An 8450-nucleotide genomic window follows, 5' to 3' on the forward strand; every position below is an offset into this window, starting at 1 on the left:
ATACTTGATATAGGTTCGTGAATACGAGGTCAACTCTGTACTTGTTCAGTGCCATCCTATGCATATTTACTACAAACTATCGTATCGTATCGTGAGTTTTCATAGCTCCCTTTTTTTATATATATTTTTGGGCTGAGAATGCATGCGCAACTTTTATAACTGTTTTACACGTTAGACACAAGTACTCAAACTTTTATGCTATATACGTGCTTTGTCATGCTAAATCCCTGCCGTAATATCGTTAATTGCTGAGGTATAAGATGCAAGCTTAGTTATTGTGAGTAGCGCTACTGAGAGTGACGTCTCTATCCATTTGACAGTTGGTCTTTGGATACATAATAATGATTCAACGACACTGACAGTACAAGGTGTCACGGGGTAACTTTTGTTTAGTCGCGATATTACAAACATCAACTCTTTCGATTGATATATTTGGTATCAATCAACTTTAAACTTAAATCTTGTGGTCTAATGCTATACTGAACTATTGATTTATAATAAACCTATGAACTCACTCAACCTCGTGTTGACTTTTTAAAGCATGTTTATTCTGAGGTACTTAAATATTGGTTCCGCTGTATATCTGCTGCTTTGATGATGATTGCTTGCTATGCTTGGAGTCTTCATTACATATCATATCAATTAAAGACATTTAATGCTCTAAATACAATGTAATCTATTTATCTTCTGCTGCAAAACTCAATAAAACGTCTCATATAGAGTCGTTCTCGTTTATACATCTGTGATTTGATATAATTAGTCACAAATACCCCAGGCCCTATTTGGGGGTGTGACAGATTGGTATCAGGGCAGGGCTGTTATAGAGAACCAGGATTGCATTTTATGTGTGCCTTATGTGTTAGCTAGGGTGCCTTAGCAATCTTTAGGACTATAGCCTTTCCTGCCTTAGTTTTAATTGCCTATCTCTTATTATCTTGCTATCTATTATCTATACTTTTACCTCTTTCCTTATGCCTTCCTTACAACGCTTGTAACTTTCCTTCTCACATTCTTTTAGGATGACTAGCATGAACCCTATCATCATTACAGACATCGAAGGCTATCACTCATGATTATTGAAATTCTTGACATTCCTATGTCATCTATCATGGTTTTGTGTATTACATATGTATTACATGAAATGTTATCCATGATTCTTGGAATCTCTACTATTCATATTCATTACTTTCAAAATCTTTGCTTTCTCTTTATTTTTGATCATTGAATTTTCTTGACGAGTGGCGTCTACGAAACTCTAGAATGGAAGGGTTTGGATTACCAATTTAAAGGATCCTATAGATCAAGCCCCTAGACTTGAATAGGCCATTACGAATTGAAAGTCTTTAATCGAAAGATTATCTGATTACATACTTATCATTTTTATCTCGACACATCATACCACAATTATTACATAAATGGAGTATAGACACATCATATCTTATCGTATCTTATCATATCTATCCCAATAGACTTTGTCTAACACTTTTCCTAAATTTCCTCCGTAAATTACGGAAATCTTTTTGCTATATATACGTATTCAAGGAGACGAATATATCATTCAATATTTAACACCCATTTCATATCAAACCCTATTCCAAACACATAATATGGATTTCTCACCTGATTCCTCAAGTTCCTCTAGCTCCGAAGATAGCGTGACGGGAGCACACCCACTGATCAATTACCGTAATTTCTTCAGAAAATGGGGATGGGTTCGCGAAATACTCACCCTATGGAGAAATGAAGAAGGTACTTCTTATCACGAGCCAAACTTACCACCAAACGTCGGAGTACTCGATCCGCTTACCGGCGAACCTGTTCGCAATACTGTTTACACTCTTTTCGCAAGGATTTTCCGCCTCGAATGTCGAATCGATGTAGCCCAAGACAGTATTCATCCTCTACTCCCGAATTCTAACAAGATAGGGTTATTAGAAGAAGTTAGAAGACTTCAAACTAAATATCAAGAATTGACAAACCTTACGGAAGAATGGGTAGAACAAATCCATAAAATCAAGCGTAAAGTAGAAACCCTGGAGGAAACAGTGCACGATTTGGAAGCTAGACTCACACCTACTACCCAAGTACCACAAACAACACCAGCAACATAACCAGCACCACCAGTACCATCAGTACCACCAACATCACCAACGTCACCAACACCACAAGCAATACCAACAGCAACCGCAACACCACCAGCAGTATCGTCAATATCACCAGCACCGACGGCACTACCAGAATCAGCAACAGCCTTAACAGTATGGCCAACATCATCAACACAGCAAGCATTATAAGCACCAACAGTTGCATCAGTATCAGCAACAACATCAGCACCATCAGCTTCATCAACAACAACATCAACATTCCACGCCTCAACATCACACTCGTTACCTCAAGAATCAATATCATACGCCCCATAGATACCAATATCATACGCCCCATAGATACCGAAGTATATCAATAACCATGAACGACGAAGTATTGATTCATAACTTCATTAAAGAAATATTCCGCGACGATTATGTACTCTCAAGTTTTGAAGATTATATATTCTCGTTTCAACCGTAAATCAAATGAGCTTAATATTATATTAACTCATTTAATCCATGATTACATCTGAAGGAAAATGTATATGTACGTATATTTTCATAAAGATTGTAATTAAAAATTCTTTTGTACAAACTGTTGATTGTAAAATATTTTAACGGGTAGGTAATACCCGAGAAATATTTATATCTCACATTAATATGTTACATCGTACATTCTTCAATTATGATTCAATAAGTCAGTAACTATACTACTTACATTCACAAGATATATGTATCTGTTCACTAAAGAACAACCACTACATATTTTGACATATCAGAATCCAATCAAAGCTTTAGCAAGTGTTATCTTCCTAAAGATTACTACATTCCTGAATTATATTCATTCGCATTCTGTGATGAATTATCACATCAAACCACCGAAATTATCATTTACGACATTTCTTCGGCAACCGTTAGACCCGTTAACGGTTACATCCTGCGTTCAACTATCAAATTCAAAATCCTTGAAAACACCTTAGAACTATAACCAACGATTCAGATTCGTTAACCCTAATAATGCTGATGAAGCAGCAAAAGCTGTAGATGGTCTTAATGACCAGAAGCTTAATAATAAAGAATTGTGTGTTGGATAAGCTCAAAAGAAAATCTGGTATTGAGAAACGGATTGAGCAAAACATGAAGGAAGCTGTGGACAAATACCAAGGACTAAACCTATAACCAAAGAATCTAGATGATTCGATTTCTGAAGGAAATCACAGAAGATCTCCTTACTTATCTTAAATCCTTACAGAAGAATTTTCCTCATTATCATTTGATCTTAGAAAATTTTAAGATATCATCGTATCTTTCGTTATAAATATCCTCTATATTTTTGAAGATATCTTCATAACGATTCTTGTCCGCAATTAATCATCTCTTTGCGATATCTTTATTACATCATAAAGGAAACTGTTTAAGTTTCTATATTTTATATAATTTGAGTTCAAATTATGAATGATTTCTGGAGAACTGTTGGGAATTGAAGCATGAGTTAGTATAATATAATGGCGTCAGGCCAAAGTGATTATATTACAGTAAGTCATGCTAAGTTTCTAATGGAAGATGATGATTCATAGACTTTATAATCATCATTTGCCATGTTACACGACTCTTACATTTTACCTAATCTCTGAACATATCAAGAAAATATATTCTTGATAGTTCTATCCTCAGTAATTCTGGTAACTTAACAAATCAAATCGTGATATTACGATTCCTTTCTGCTTAGAACATTAGGTTCATTTGAAACTTTATACCTACAAATTATGGAAATCAATCATGACTATGTCAAAAGTTAAGGCGAACATTTAATTACCTCATTTCAATATTTTACGATAACTTCGTTTATACTCTTCCTGTAATCGAATCGTTTCATTCATATTACCAATGTTGATAAAACTCTATTTTTCAACTCATATTCATCATTCTTGTTGTAAAGAATGACGATCTCTATCAAATTTCATGATTATGATTTTCATGAACTCCTCTCTATTTTGTCAACCCTAATATTGTGGCATAAACACTCAAGGTTTAAATAAGATCACTATTATTCATAACACATTTCATATGTATTGAAATGCTTATATAGCGTCATCATCTCTTTCTGAGAAAACCTAATCAATGACACTCTTGTTAAATCCTTTAGATAACCTCTGCATTAATAATAAAATGCACTTCGTAGAATTTATGGATCGTAAGATTTAAACGCTAGAAACAAAACAATATTCTATCCGTTGGAATTCACGCAAGGCCCCGAGTATACCTGGGAATGTGAAAACCAAATAAAATGAAAATATCCTCACCTATTTACAAACAACGCCGACTGATGGCAACAACTAAATTTTGGGACGAAATTTCTTTTAACGGGTAGGTACTGTGACAACCCGGGAATTTCCGACTAAATTTAAACTTAATCTTTAATATTTTCAAGACGATAAGCAACATTTGTTAAACTAAATCTCCAAATCTTTGAGCTGTTTCAATTATCTTTGACCAATTCCGACGATTCACGAACAAATAATTTTAAATGAATATATAAACTTGTAATATAATACGACTTAATTGTTATAACTAAAAATGTAAAACTTTATACAAGATAATATTGTTGTTATATTATTACTTTTATTATTATATTTAACAATATTATCATTATCATTTACAATTATCATTATCAGTATTGTCAAAAACAATACTATTATTAATATTGTTATTATTATTATCAAAATTATTATTATCATTATTTATCATCTATTATGATGGTTAGTAATATCATTAACATAATATATCATTAACATTATTATTAGTATTATCATTACTAATATTATTATTATTATTATTATTATTATTATTGTTATACTTATTATTATTATTATTAATTTTATTATTAATTGTCATATTATTCTCATTATTAATAATATTAAAAGTATTATTATTATTAATACAATTATTATTATTATTAGTATTATATTTATTAATATATTTTAAAAAAATAAAAATAAAATAAATAAATAAATAAAAAGAATCAGACATAACCTAATACCTAAATTAGGTATATATTACTTTTGAATTTTTTTAATTGATCGTGATTTTCATATCTGCTTTTGATCTTCTTCCTGATTTTTATATATTTTTAATTTTTTTCTTTGTTGTCTGTAATTACAAACCGAGACCCACAAATCTTCTATATAACAATGGAATTGCTCAGTGATATGGAAAACAACTCGACATTACACTATCAATATCAATTATCATTTATAACAAGTTCAATATACCAAATTAAACACATATATTAAAGGATCAGACACCATCCCCTGTTCATAAACTCAAATATTGAAAAGCTCGATTTCAAATGAAATTTAAAAATCCTTAAATGCAGTTATGTTTGAAATCTCTATTTCAAACTATCTGCAAAGTTTTGAACCTCAATTTTTCATAACGAATCCAAATTGTTGAGTCAAAGTTAAAGTTTCAAAAGTCAAACGAATCGTTCTTGTCAAAATTCGAATTTGTTTTTGAGTTTATGAATTAATTGATGATTCAGATAGTTTCTATAAAAGATTTTAAACATATTTTGTGTTACAACCTTTAGCTAAAACATCCTCGAATTCAAAGTTTTTTTTTTTTTTTTAATAACAGCGACAGCAGCTGTGTTCTATTTTTTTTTCTTCTTCTTTTCGTTTCTATTAATTCAAGATTAACATAGGTTGATTATAATTTGTCTAAAAGTCCTAAAAACCGTTTAGTTAACTAATTGTAAGATGGTTTAATCCTTTGGTCGATTTGCTTTGTGAAGGAGAAGAAGAATAAAGAAACAGATAGATATAGAATATATTTATTATTACGGGGTATAAATCAGAGATAACAAAGATAGAGGAATGATTTGGGGTGTTTACAGGTGAGCGAGAGGTCACGGGTTCGAGCCCGGTTCGTTGCAAATTTTTTTTAGAAAATCTTGTGAAGGTAGTTTTCATTCTTAAAATTATTATTATTATAATAATTATTATTATTATTATTATTATTATTATTATTATTATTATTATTATTATTATTATTAGTACTAGTAGTAGTAGTAGTATTGTAATTATTATTTTCATTAACATAAGTATTATTAATATTACCATTATTATTATTAATATGATATCATTAGTAGTATTATTATGATTAAAACTATTATTTTTGTATTATTATCATTATTATTGAAATAATTATTATTATCAAAAATTATCATTTAGAATTAGTATTATTATTAAAAGTAACATTTTTATTAAAAATTATCATTTTCATTGTTATTAAAAATCTATCAATTATAAAAGTATCATTGTTATTAAAATTAACATTATCATTATTATTATTACTATTATTATTATTATTATCATTCTTATTAATAAAAGTATTAAAATTATCATTCGTATTAAAATTATCATTTATAATAAGATTGTATTTACTATTAAAACTATCATTATTGTTATCATTAATAGAATCATTAGTATTATTATCATTATTATTATTATTACAAAATAATACAACTCTTTATTCATTATCATCATTAAAATCATTTTATCAAACAAATACTTATATATAGAAAATATATATAAAAGTATTGATAATGCTAAAAACGAACATATATTTCATAGCATTATTTCTCAAGAAAGACAAGCTTTTAGTTGCAATTGTTCTATTTACAAGTGATATTCGTTTAAATAATAAAAGGTGAAGACAAAAGACAGATTCGACGAATTGAAGACGCAAACGACCAAAAAGCTCAAAAGTACAAAAGACAATAAAAAAGGTTCCAATTATTGATAAGAAACGTCTCGAAATTACAAGAGTACAAGATTCAAAACGCAAAGTACAAGATATTAAATTGTACGCAAGGACGTTCGAAAATCCGGAACCGGGTCCAGAGTCAACTCTTAACGCTCGATGCAACGGACTAAAAATTACAAGTTAACTATGTATATAAATATAATATAATATATAATTAATTATATTAATTATATATATATTATATTTATAAATAAAAACCGTCGGCAGAGAAAGACTCCAAGGGACTGAGCTGTAAATTCATTCTCCGCGACTCGCGGAGTTTGAAGAGGATTTCACCGCGAGTCGCGGAGCCCCAAAATGAAATTCTGCCTATAAAGCCAACCGAATTCTGATCGTAAAAATCATCTTTTTCTTCCTCATTCATACGTAAAATTTATATTTATATTTATAATTTATATTTTAATTTTAATTATAATTCTAATAATAAGGGTATGTTAGCGAATGTTGTAAGGGTGTAAGTCGAAATTCTGTCCGTGTAACGCTACGCTATTTTTAATCATTGTAAGTTATGTTCAACCTTTTTACATTAATTTCTCGTAGCTAAGTTATTATTATGCTTATTTAAAACGAAGTAATCATGATGTTGGGCTAATTACTAAAATTGGGTAATTGGGCTTTGTACCATAATTGGGGTTTGGACAAAAGAACGACACTTGTGGAAATTAGACTATGAGCTATTAATGGGCTTTATATTTGTTTAACTAAATGATAGTTTGTTAATGTTAATATAAAGATTTACAATTGGGCGTCCCTATAAATTACCATATACACTCAATCGGACACGATGGGCGGGGTATTTATATGTACGAATAATCGTTCATTTAACCGGACACGGAAATGAATTAATAGTTAATAAACTTGTTGAAACAGGGGTGAATTACATTCAAGGGTAATTGGTGTAATTGTTAACAAAGTAGTAAAACCTTGGTTTACACGCAGTCGATAACCTGGTGTATTCATTAAACAAAGTATTAAAACCTTGTTACAATTCGAATCCCCAATTAGTTGGAATATTTAACTTCGGGTATAAGAATAATTTGACGAGGACACTCGCACTTTATATTTACGACTGATGGACTGTTATGGACAAAAACCAGACGGACATATTAAATAATCCAGGACAAATGACAATTAACCCATGGGCATAAAACTAAAATCAACACGTCAAACATCATGATTACGGAAGTTTAAATAAGCATAATTCTTTTATTTCATATTTAATTTCCTTTATTTTATATTTAATTGCACTTCTAATTATCGCACTTTTATTTATTGTTATTTAATTGCACTTTTAATTATCGTCCTTTTTAATTATCGCAAGTTTATTTTATCGCACTTTTATTATTCGCAATTTCATTATCGTTATTTACTTTACGCTTTAATTTAAGTCTTGTATTTATTTTATATTTTACATTAGGTTTTAACTGCGACTAAAGTTTTAAAATCGACAAACCGGTCATTAAACGGTAAAAACCCCCTTTATAATAATAATATTATTTATATATATGTTTGTATTTTTATAAATGTAAACTAATA

Source organism: Rutidosis leptorrhynchoides, chromosome 6 (assembly GCF_046630445.1).
Source record: "Rutidosis leptorrhynchoides isolate AG116_Rl617_1_P2 chromosome 6, CSIRO_AGI_Rlap_v1, whole genome shotgun sequence".
Lineage (NCBI taxonomy): Eukaryota > Viridiplantae > Streptophyta > Magnoliopsida > Asterales > Asteraceae > Rutidosis > Rutidosis leptorrhynchoides.